At 39.8% G+C, this 12,963-nt stretch overlaps 1 protein-coding gene across 7 annotated transcripts in view; it reads right to left on the bottom strand.

Moving 5' to 3' along the window:
• FER (FER tyrosine kinase) overlaps nucleotides 1-1,226 on the bottom strand; it is a 465,352-nt gene extending 464,126 nt beyond the window's left edge. For 2 of the 7 annotated variants that reach the window (XR_007127415.1, XM_047729745.1), the window contains exon 1: nucleotides 193-659. The gene's annotated coding sequence lies outside the window, so the exon portion shown is untranslated. Of the gene's footprint in view, nucleotides 1-192; nucleotides 660-1,155 lie in introns of those variants that run through there. The other 5 variants (XM_047729738.1, XM_047729742.1, XM_047729739.1 and 2 more) reach the window with 4 other exon arrangements.
• Between the last annotated feature and the right edge of the window lie 11,737 nt (nucleotides 1,227-12,963).

The following is a 12,963-nucleotide window of genomic DNA, read 5'->3' as shown; positions in this document are numbered from 1 at the left end:
AGTGGGGGGTGGCCGAGGGCGGAGGAAGAGCCTTCGGCGCAGCCGCCGCAGCCAGGGCTGAGTCCCAGGCGCCCCCCTGCGGGCAGGGAGTGTTGCCCCGGTTCTCCGCTTGTCTGCCCTCCACTTCCCCCACCTCCCTCGGCGTTGCCCCAGGCAACAGCGCCAGCCGCCGGCGGCGCGAAACTCACCTACCTAGAACCTGACAAGCAGGAGCCCCTCAGAACCGGGAGCCAGTCGCCACCCCGCGTCACGGGGGCCGCCACAGCCAATGGGCGCCGCTGTCACGAGCCTCTGCGGCCAATCAAACTGCACTCCGGTCTTCGGGCACCCTCGAGGCCCCAGCCAATGGGCACCAGCTGGAGGCGGGAGCTGCCGCCCGGCCCCCAACCCCCTCCTCCCCCACCTCCCAGGAGGCGGGGCGCGGCCGATTGGCCCTGGACCCGGAGGGGTGGGATTCGGGCTCCAGGCCAGGTGGGCGCGCACGGACCTGGGGCTGCGGGCGCGGCGATGGGGAGGCGTGGGCGTCTGGCTGCCGCCCTCTGGGTCCGCTACCCGGCTCGGGTGGGGTCTCGAGGTCCTTCTGTTCGTACTGCCCTCCTGGTCCCTGTGACCCGCTCCTCTCTACCCGGCGTCCAGGGCTGCGGGGGTGGGAGTGAGGGCGGGATGGGGCGGGAGGCGGACGGCGGCGTCACAGGAAACTTTGGGAGGCTCGCCTGGCCGCGACCGGGAAGTGGCCGGGCCAGGGGCTGATAAGCTGGGGCCGCCTGGAAGGGACTACCCCGCGGGTCGGCAGCCGGAAAGGAATTCGGAGGGTGGGGGCGGAGGCGTGATTAAAATGTTAAGTGTGCCCGCGGGGGGCTGGGCGAGCCCGGGAGCTGAATCGCAAAGAACGGAAGCTGCTTTGGGGCCGCGGACCCCACACCCCTGAATACGCACTTTTCACGCTCAGAATCATTGACCTTTTACTGTACATTGATACTTTTAGAATGGTTTTCGGCAAAGACAGGAACTGTGTCTTTCTCATTCCTGTAATTCCCAGTGCCTCAGACTGTCTTTTAAAAAAGAGGGTTAGAAACTCAATGCTGGATTTGGGATGGATGCTGTTAAACCTAAAGCAGGTCCTACGAGTGGTCCCATGTAATAATAAGCCCTTACCTCTTCCAGAGTCTAGAATGCGCGAAGAACCCAAGATGGTTTGCTCTGCCAGTGGGGATTGTTTCAGAAGCGTCCTTCACCAAAAGAATTTGGTGGAAAATGAGTAATGTGAGCTAAACAAAGATAACTAGGTGATCTGTAACAGTATGATAGGTGTTATTAGTCACTAATGGAGGGTGTGTTCCTGCAGCCGACTTTTTTAAGGCATTGTATCCTGTACATTGGTTGAACCACATTCTTTGCCTGGGGCAGATTAACGTCAACCTCCATCTCCACCCTCCCCCTCTAAAATTTTGGATTATGTGGAAGCCAAAGAAGAATGATGAATACTTTTTTTCCGACAGTGTTAGTTGTTTAACCATAGGGAACAGCTCTACACATAAATCTTAAATTGGACTTTCTTGTCCACTGTTTCAAAGTCAAGAGAAAGCAAAACATGCTGTAAAAACAAAAAATAAAAAAATAAAAATAAGAGTTAATTCTTCCTCTTAAAGATGTGAGAAGAGATTTCCTTTCTCAGAACATTTGCTTTAGAAAACCTGTAATTGTTGAACACATTCTTCTTTCTTTGAATCGTATATAATAAACGTCCTTTTTAAAACTAGTTAGGTCTCCCTCAGCTAATGTTTTGTCAGCTTTACGTTCCAGAAATGTCTTTAAAGACTTGGGAGATAATCAAGATATCACTCTGAAATGTGAACATCAAGAGACATATCAGTTCCCAGAAATGTATAAGGAAAATGTGATATACAGATATAAATATCTATATAGATAGACAGATGCACATACACCTAATGAGATATGATTCAGCCAGAAGAAAAGAACGAAAGCTTGTCACTTGCAACCTTGAGGATAGACCTTGATGACACTGTGCTGAGTGAAAAAAGTCAGGCAGAGAAAGACAAATACCCAAGGTGCTTACCTTATGTGGAATCTTAAATAAATAACTCATAGATACAAAGAGCAGATTGATGATTGGGAGTAGGATTGAAATGGATGAGGGGAATCAAAAGGCACAAACTGGGGCACCTGGGTGGCTCAGTGGGTTAAAGCCTCTGCCTTCGGCCCAGGTCATGATCCCAGGGTCCTGGGATCGAGCCCCACATGGGGCTCTCTGCTCAGCAGGGAGCCTGCTTCCTCCTCTCTCTCTGCCTGCCTCTCTGCCTACTTGTGATCTCTGTCAAATAAATAAATAAAATCTTTAAAAAAAAATTAAAAAATTTAAAAAAGGCACAAACTTCCAGTTATAAAATAAATACGCCATGGGTATGTAACTATGTACATCATGGTGTATATATATAGTTAATAATACTATATAGTTAATAATACTATATTAAATATTTGAAAGTTGCTGAGGTAGAAAATCTTAAGAGTCCTCATCACAAGTTAAAAACAAAAACAGGGGGCGCCTGGGTGGCTCAGTGGGTTAAGCCGCTGCCTTCGGCTCAGGTCATGATCTCAGGGTCCTGGGATCGAGTCCAGCATCGGGCTCTCTGCTCAGCAGGGAGCCTGCTTCCCTCTCTCTCTCTCTGCCTGCCTCTCTGTCTACTTGTGATCTCTCTCGGTCAAATCAATAAATAAAAAAATCTTAAAAAAAAAATTTATAAAAATAAATAAAAACAAAAACAAAAAATTCATGTAACTATGTTATGGTTCCAAATGTGAACTATACTAAGATGGTGATCCTTTTGCAATATATACAAATACCAAATCATTATGTTGTAAACCTGAAACCAATATGTCAATTATACTGCCATAGAAAGCAGAGGGGGATAGCACCCACTTTCCATGGGAAACTAAGAGTCTAACTTCAGTGGGAAAATCACTCCAACTTGCAAAACTACCTTCTGTCATAAAGATAAGAGAAGGTTGTTTCTCCTCTGGATAAAGGTAATTAATTAACACAGTATGGTCACCCCAATTACACAATAAAATTAAGATGAATTATGTGTGCAAATGGTATTGTCAAGGCCTCTTATTTGAGAAGTGGTTATAGTTTATCTTGAAAACTTATGTAATGGGTTGTTAATCTGTTTGGCTATACAAAGAGGTGAAATTTTTTTCTGTCTTTACAATCTCTTTCCTAATCACCTGTAATGCACATCACATTCTGGTTTAATGCTGTGTTTTATTCCGTCATTACCTTTGTGAAAAGGATTTCTGGGTTGGGAAAAGATTTTATTTTTAATTTTATTTCCTCATATACTTATGCCCAAAATACTGAGACTAGGAAGGTAAGGAAAGTTGTTATATTTTAGTTTTTAATTTGTTCTCAAAAATGATCTCAGATTAGATGATACCTAATTGCTGAACTACAAATGCATTTTAATAGAATCAGAAATGATAACAAGGTTAATGTTTGATATGTACTTTGTAGTGACTGCTAACGGCATAAACTAAGCATATGTAAAACAAATTAGTTTTCTGTGAATATTAAATGTTGTGATATATATCATATCAATATAAATGAAATCCATGAATGTCTGTGTATTAAATCATTATGTAAAGCCAAAATACAGCTTTGGGGATTGCTCCGCTAAGGCATATCTTTTCCAAGAACCTGAGGATTTCTATACCTTTATACAAAGGTAATCTAAACCTGGAAGGATGTGTTTGGTAAATTAATTATTACATACTTGGAGAAAGTAGTTTCAAATAAAAGTCTAATGGTGAACTAGAACACTTTGATATACATTGTGTGTGTGTATGTTTTTATGTGTGTGATAAGGAACTCAGATCTCTGAAAACAGAATCTTTCCAGTTCCTCAACAATATTCTGGGTTCTTACCTATTCACTCAAGAAACCTAAAAACTGTGTGCCATATGCCAACCATTGTACTAAGAAATTTAAGTTTGAGTGAATGTATTTGAAGTAAATGAATGTGGCAAAGACATATACTGCATTTTTGAAGCTGAAAAAAGCAATTACAGCAAATCCACTTTAAATTTTACATCTGTTTTAATTATCACTTTGCATTGCAACAAATTTAATAAACACTTGATTTCATCTGATTTCAAAAATACTGTGCAACTTTTCTTACATCTTGTAAATGTAGGAAAAGTATGGAAGAATAAAGGAAAATAATTTCCTATCTACGTGATCCATAGGCTATATAAAATATTAGACACCCCCACATAGCCTAGAGGGACATGTATCTTAGTTGAAATTGTTAGCATTGGATTTTTTTTTTAAAGATTTTATTTATTTGATAGAGACACAGCGAAAAAGGGAATACAAGCAGAGGGAGTGGGAGAGAGAGAAGCAGGCTCCCCACTGAACAGGGAGCCCAATGCAGGGCTCAATCCCAGGACCTCGGGATCATGACCTGATCCGAAGGCAGACGCTTAATGACTGAGCCACCCAGGCACACCTAGTATAGGATTTTTTTTTTTTAAGATTTTATTTATTTATTTTACAGATAGAGATCACAAGTAGGCAGAGAGGCAGGCAGAGAGAGAGAGGAGGAAGCAGGCTCCCTGCCAAGCAGAGAGCCCGATGTGGGGCTGGATCCCAGGACCCTGGGACCATGACCCGAGCTGAAGGCAGAGGCTTTAACCCACCGAGCCACCCAGGCGCCCCCCTAGTATAGGATTTAAGAGACTCTTCTATCATTAAAATTTAGATCTATACCAAGTACTACCATGACTTTTTAAAATGCCCCAGTACTGCCTAGCTGTCAGATAAAAAAAAGTCCTTTGTATATATTCCATTTTACCAAATACCAATTTTTGTCTGTTCTAATAATATTACTTACCTGGACAAATGAATACAATAATGTGGATGTCAAACCTTCAACAATTAATTAAAAATGATTTTAGGGGCACCTGGGTGGCTCAGTCAAGTGACTGACATTTTTTTTTTTTTTTTTTTTTTTTAGCTCTTTTTCAGCTCAGTTCATAATCTCAGGGTCGTGGGATGGAGCCCTATGTGAGGCTCCACGCTCAGGGGGGTTCTACTTGAGATTCTCTCTCTCCCTCTTCCTTTGCCCTTCCCTTCCCCACTTAAATAAATAAATAAACAAACAAAATCTTCGTAAAAAATTATTTTAAAAGTTATTTCCTTACCCTATTTCTCCACCACTTATCTTTACCTCTCCCATTTTCCTGTTTAATAATTTCTCATAATTCACTTCAAGAGAAATCTTGGCTGTGTGCCATCTCAGTATGACAGTCACCATACCTACCCCTCACTCTTTTCCTTAACCTATAGTTCTTCTCTTTCCTCCTTTCTGCCCTCGCCTTTGCTTTATGACTCTTTGCCCACTCTAATCCACAATTCATACTTAACTACCAGCACAAACCTCATAAAATGGAGATCGTGATGAGGCATGCATTATGGAAATCATAACTGTCTTTATTCTATACATGCTGCAGTGTCTGTTTTCAGTACATATATAAATTTCCTAGATTTTGAAACATGTTCTCTTGAATAAATACTGTCACTAGCGGTCACATTTATGCGAGATTTTCTTTTGGCCTTTTTTTTCCCCTTGGCTTTCCAAATTGCTACATGGCTTCCTTTATTTTACAAATGTGTGTAAGGAAAATGAAGGAGGGAAGGAGGGGAGAAAAGAAGGTGAGATAGAGTTGGAGGAGGAAAATCTCTATTCTGTCTTCAAACTAGATAACAAAGCCATTAAAACACCATCTCACAACCATCCTCCTAGCAAAAAGCTGGCTGTCCTCTAGCACTCTGATATTGTTTCCCCTGCTTCCTTGACTGGCTCACCATTGAGAAATATGACTGTCAGTATCCCCAACCAAGACATGTCCTCCCCAAAATGCCCTGGATCACTCAAGGCCTGTCCCTTTTTACGTCATCCTTCTCTCAGAATTTACCTCTCCTTTTCCTCATTCCCTTCTTCCTAGTTCACTGGGACTTCAAAGATAACTGTCAAATGTGTACCAGTGGGGGAATGCTGGAATAATGACTTCCAAATGTGAATAAGTACACTAGTTTCATCAGAAGCACCTGAGAACCTTTTCAAAAATACCTACTCCTTGATTTACCCTCCAAAGGTTCCAACTTGAAAAGTCAGGGGAGAGTTCAGAAAATCTATCTGTTTGGAATGAGAACAATGAATCTGGTCAACATGGTGGATTAAATATAGGCACTTATCTCTGCTCCTTCCCCAAACTCCCTGGCACCCCATAAAGACAGATCCAGATCACCAGGAATCCAAGACCCAGGGATCTCTGAAGCCATTCATGAGAAGAAAGGCTTGAAAACAACAGAACTGGTTGATAATCTATATTAGGAGTTGGTAGACCTTCACATCACTTCCCAACCAAACAGCTAGGTAACATACTGCCCTAACCTAATCCAGAGACAATATGATATATTCCCTGGCAAGGGTGAACTAGAGAAGCTCTGGCCTTGAAGACATGGAGACAGCTAGCTGAGTATAGAGGTGAGGTGTCCTACTGCACACTGGAGTGAAGGGAGTAACTGAAGGTCTGCATACTGAACTGTGAGAATTCCTGTCCCACTTAGCTCCTATAAGGGCACTTTCCAGATTTGTATCCAGCAGAGAGGATATCAGAGGATTCCTTTGAAAGGAAATTGACTTGCCTAATGAAAAATACTTTTATGGATACTGGAAGGTGATTTCCAATAGAGCGATCACCTGCCTAATCACATTAAAATGAGGTCTGCCAATCTACAAGTTCCAGCCAGGCAGGCAACTTCTCTCATTCTTACATATGAATAAACATCTGGGGATCACCACACTCTTTGAGGAAACCCACCGTCATGAAAACCAGACAATAAAACAAACAAAATCTGCAGAGGTTGGGGGTGGGGTGGAATTGAATGTAACCACAGCAGAAAACAAACAAACAAAAAAAACCACACAACAACAAAAGAAATCTGAGAACTATTAGTGATATCCTTAAACAAAGAAAAGAGTCATGATTGAAAACAGGATGCTCTTCTTTTAAAGAAATTTTCAAAGAAAAAAAAATGATCTTTTGGAAATTAAAAAATAAATTTTAAAGTTGAAAAGAAGTAAATAAAATGAAGTTGCAAAGTCTCCAACGAAGAACAAAAAGACAAGCAGTTGAAAAACATGAGAGAAAAGAAAATCTAGGATCAATCCAGGTGTGTCTGGTATTTTCACCATCAACGTTTTTGCTGTATCATCACTGCTGCAAGCATTTTCTCACATAACTGATTAGCTGTAAGGCAGTTTTGTCATAAAAGATAAAATAACTGACTGACAGTTTTGTTTCAATTCTCCAGTGACAAAGCTCCCATTTTTATATTATATAAATCTTAGCTAGGCCTCATAATGGTCTATACAGCAGACGTGGTGGTCTTAAAACAGTGAATGATAACAACTACATTATCGCCTTGATAGAAAATACCGTGATAAAATTTACTGCAAGTGTGAAATAGTGTAAAGCCAGATTACATACTGTCCTAGAAAACGGTAACACATCAGTTGCAACAATAACAAAGCTCAGTTAGAAATGCATTACAACATTAGCATCTCTTCCACATTTCCCATTGAACTTTAGAACATCTATCAAAGAGCATGTGAGGACATGCCAAGAGCAAACAACAGTGTAGAGGGCTTTCATAATGCAATACAAAATTCAGTTAAAAATATTGCATTTTGGGGGCACCTGGGTGGCTCAGTCAGTTAAGCATCTGCCTTCGGCTCAGGTCACCACCCCAGAGTCCTGGCATCAAGCCCTACGTCAGGCTCCCTGCTCAATGGAGAGAGAGCCTGCTTCTCCCTCTGCCTACCGCTCTGCCTACTTGTGCTATCTGTCTGTCAAATAAAGAAATAAAATCTTCAAAAAAAAAAATATATATATATATATACTGCATCTTAGTATTTGGAAGACTGATGCCTCTCTTAATGAGCTAAGAAATTAATAATTTTATTAATTTGTTCATGTTTTGCTATGAGCTTTTTAAATGTCCCTCTTTAATTTTTCCTTATTTTATCTTTTATGATAAAATTGCTTTAGGGCCAATTAGTTATGCAGTGAAAAATTTATGGCAAAAATGCTTGCAGCAAAGATACCTACCCCAAAGATATTTATGGCAAAGTACCTAGAACCCAATCAAGGAGATAGAACATCCAGCCTGGAGTTCCAAAAGGAGAAGAGGTGGGTGGGGGGAGGGGTGGAATTATCAAAGAAATACATTTTCCCAGAAATGAAAAAAGTGTTTTTCCAGATTGAAATCCATCTAGTGATTGCCTTGCAAAATGAATAAAAAAGACTCACAGAAAGGCATTTAATCCGGCAATGTCAGAACAGCAGTGATAAAGAGAATCCCTTAAATACTTCAGATAGAGTAAAAGACTGCAGACAGAGGATTAGGCATGATAACAGAGAAGAGAATTGGGCTTTTCAATGATGCTGTAAACCAGAAGAAAACAGACAAATATCTTTAAACTCCAAAGGGAGAGTATTTACAACCTAGAATTCCTTACAAACCCAACCAATAAAGTCTAAGATAAAATAAAGCAATCTTAAAAACAGTTTAAAGTTATATATGAAAATCATTAGCCAAGAATAGTAACTCTGGCAGTTATAAATATCTTATGAAAATTTACAGGTTACTATTAATTATTTTCTAGCAAACAATTCATTTGAAATGTATGCTGTATAAAAAAGTAAGATTCAAATCAAAATAAAAAATATTTTTATTTAGTTTAAGATAAAATGAAAGTGTCCTCAGACACGCAAGATTACAAAAAGCTTTATTCCTATGGAAACTTTTCTCAGGGAGGTACTCAAAGATGTTTTCCATCAAAAGTGGGAATTTTAAAAAAGATGAAGGCATGGATCAACAGCAGGATAGGAAAAGGGAATACTCAAGATGATGGTGAAAGAAATTTCTAGGACTGCAACTGTACGACAGGCCTAAAAAGCAACCAGTGTAGACTAAGGCAGGAGAAGGTAAGTCTCCAGAACTGATTATCTCCAAGGAAGAAAAAATGGGATCAATGAATTCTCAACATATTTCACTACAAGAGAGCTGTATTAGCATTATAACACAATTTGGAGATGAATTAAAAACAGGAATTTAAGAAATGAAGCAAATGGAAAATGACGCAATTACTACCTAAAAAATTATATTAAACTCTGCATTTTAAAAATGTAATCATAGTATGCATGTGACTCTGCCTTAAAAAATAACTGCATAATCTTCCTAATCTAAGAACTGAATGTCGATTTAGCCCCAAATTATAATATTGTAGGCACTACAATATTTTAAGAATAGGGCGAGGGCGCTGATATGAGGAATTTGAGAAACAAGACGGGATCATAGGGAACGGGAGGGTAAAATAAAACAAGACGAAACCAGAGAGGGAGACAAACCATAAGAGACTCTTAATCTCAGGAAACAAATTGAGGGTGGCTGGAGGGGAGGGGTGTGGAAGGGAGAGGATGACTGGGTGATGGACAGTGGGGATGGTATGTGCTATGGTGAGTGTTGTGAACTTGTTAAGACTGATGAATCACAGACCTGTACCCCTGAAACAAATAATACATTCTATGTTAATTTTAAAAATAAAATAAAAAGAATAGGGGGAGGGCGGGGCACCTGGGGTGTCTGCCTTTGGCTCAGGTCATGATCCCAAGGTCCTGGGATCAAACCCCACATTGGGCTCCTTGCTCTGTGGGAAGCCTGCTTCTCCCTCTCCCTCTGCCTGTTCCCCCTGCTTGTGCTCTCTGTCAAATAAATGAATAAAATCTTAAAAAAAGAAAAAAAAAGAATAAGATGAGGGAAACTCTTGAGTGAAAGTAGTTGAGAGAGCTAAATCTACTTCTGTAGTAGGAATCAGCAGATAATTCCTAACACTGAAAACAGAAGAAAGGCTGATAGAAGTCTGCTTCATGGTAGGAAGGATAAACACCAGTGCTGAGAGAAGAGTCCAACAATGGAGCTGGTGAGGGGAACTAAAAAGTAACTGGGGATCCTTCATGTTATAAATCTGAGGATATCACTTCACCTGTCTTGCTTTGATGAAAAATTTTAAAAACAATAAATAAATAATTTAAAAAGATCTGCAGGTGAGTCTGTTGTCCAGCCAGATTTGAGAACTACTGGGTTAAAGAAGGGGACAATGAGCAGATATCTGTCCCCATCACTACAGATGGCATACATATTTAAAAGGATAATACCAGGACACCTGGGTGGCTCAGCGGATTAAAGCCTCTGCCTTTGGCTTGGCAAAGGGTCCTGGGACCGAGCCCCCGCATTGGGCTCTCTGCTCAGCAGGGAGCCTGCCTCCTCCTCTCTCTCTGCCTGCTTGTAGTCTCTGTCTGTCAAATAAATAAATAAAATCTTTAAAAAAAAAAAAAAAAGGATAATACCAGACATAAGCACTTATTCACTCAAGGAATTTTTTGAGCACCTATTATGTGCCAAACACTGTGGGGGTTCTGAGGATATGACAGGGAAACACAGAGTCAGGACTCCTCCATTGGAGTCCAGAGAGAGATACAGACAGTACCCTTGAAAACAAATTCACAGACAATCTACAGGTTGTGATAAATGCAAGGAAGGAAATGAATAAAATGGTGTGAGGGAATAAAGAGAACGGAAAAGCATCAAAAGACCAAGATTCAGGTCTTAGCTTCACAGTTACAGAATTATGAATTTCAGCACATCCCCCCTTGTAACTTTCCTCAGCCTTCCTTTCTGGGTCTATTATTCACAAATAATAATTCTGACCTCACTGGTTCTTATGAGGATTCAATGAGATGGAGTAAATGAATGGATTTTCCATTTATAAATTCCTATTCATATGTAAGATTTTCAACGTTAGGGGAGACCTTCTCAAGTTCTTAACTGGTTTCTTTGCCTGCTTCCTTAGGGTTCTATGGTACACACTGTCAACAGATTCAACCAACTATCATTTTCATTTTGTTGTTCTCACACTCAGATGCCTTGTCTTAGAGATAAATCTAGTTTCTGAACTTGGCTTCGGGGCCCTTTATAAATCTATAAGCAATTTAACTATCTAGGCTTTTCTTCCACCTCACTGTTACCTCTCCCTCTTCCCTGTCAGCAGTGGAATACTTTATGCCTCTACACGTAGTTTAATTTCTCTTTAATTTACATACAGTAAAATTCACTCTTTTTGGTGTACAGTTCTATGAGTTTTGACTAAGCACAGGCACGTAACCAGCACCATTATCAAGATGTGGAACAGTTCCAAACTGCAGGCTGACACACGCACACACACGCACATGAACACACACAGAATCTCCTCATGTCACCCCTTGGTAGTCAGCCCTCCTCCCACACAATACCGATCTGTTCTTCATTTCCGCAGTTTATCTTTTAAAAAATGTCATAAATATAATCACATCGTATATAGCTTTTTGATTCTGACTTCCTTCACTTCACAGAGCGTATTTGAGATTCATCTAATGTTACTGTGTGTATTACCAGTTTCTTCCATTTTATTGCACAGTAGCATTTCATTATTTATCCATTTGCCAGTTGAGGGACAATTTTATTCCAATTTTTTGGTGATTATGAATAAAGTTACTCTAAACATTCACACATAGGTTTTATTGTGTGGACATATATTTGCATTTTACTTTAACAAATACCTAGGAGCTGAGATCTCTAGGCCCAATGGTAAGTATATATTTAACTTTACAAGAAACTGCCAAACTTTTCCCACAGTGGCTGCACCATTTCACATTTCGCCATTTCACATTCCTATCAGTTCCAATTCTCCTCATTCTCACCAACAATATACAATGGGAGAAAGCTAGTCTCTTCAAAAAACGGTGTTGGGAAAACTGGACACTTACATGCAAAAGGATCACTTTCTTACACTAGAGACAAAAATAAACCCAAAATGGATTAAAGACCTAAATGGGAGACCTTAAAACTCCTAAAAGAAAACACAGGCATTAATCTCTTGGACATCATCCTTAGCGAAATATTTATGAATATGTATCCTCAGGCAAGGGAAACAAAGTAAAAATAAATTATTGGGACTACTACACCAAAAATAAAAAGCTTTGCATAGCAAAGGAAGCCATCAGTAAAACAAAAAAGCAACCCAGTGAATGGAAGTGGATAATTACAAATCACATATTCAATAAGGGGTTAATATACAAAATACAAAAATCTCATATGATTGAACACTAACAAAATATTCAGAAACCAAAGAACGGATTCTTAATTCTAGAGAACAAAATGATGGTTACCAGAGGTGGGAGTTAAAGGGAATTGGTGAAGTAAGTGAAGGGGATTAAAGAGTACACTGATCATGATGAGTACTGAGCAATGTATGGAATTGTTGAGTCATTATATTGTACACCTGAAACTAATATAACACTGTATATTAACTATACTGGCATTGAAATTTAAAAATTAATTTTAAAAATACCCCAAAAAAAAGAAAGAAAAAAAAAATCTAGGGAATAGAATTCCAAAGGGAATACCAAGTAAGAATATCCTAAGTGGAAATGCAAATAATAAAAATGACAGCTTTGGAAAAAAAAAAGAAAAAAAGAAAATGAAAAAGACATGAATAGACATTTCTCCAGAGAAGATATCCAGATACCCAACAGACACATGAAAAGATACTCAGCATCACTCATCGTCAGGCAAATGCAAATCAAAACCTCAATGAAGATACCACCTCACACCTGTCAGAACAGCTAGTAGCAAAAAGACAAGAAATAACAAGTGTTGGCAAAGATGTGGAGAAAGAGGATCCCTTGTGCACTATTGGTAGGAATGTAAAGTGGTGCAGCCGCTCTGGAAAACAACAGGGAGGTTCCTCAAAAAAACTAAAAATAGAAATAAAAGATACA

This window comes from Lutra lutra, chromosome 5, assembly GCF_902655055.1.
Source record: "Lutra lutra chromosome 5, mLutLut1.2, whole genome shotgun sequence".
In the NCBI taxonomy this organism is placed as follows: domain Eukaryota; kingdom Metazoa; phylum Chordata; class Mammalia; order Carnivora; family Mustelidae; genus Lutra; species Lutra lutra.
Note: the sequence above shows the minus strand (reverse complement) of the source record. Positions and strands in the feature narration are given on the sequence as shown.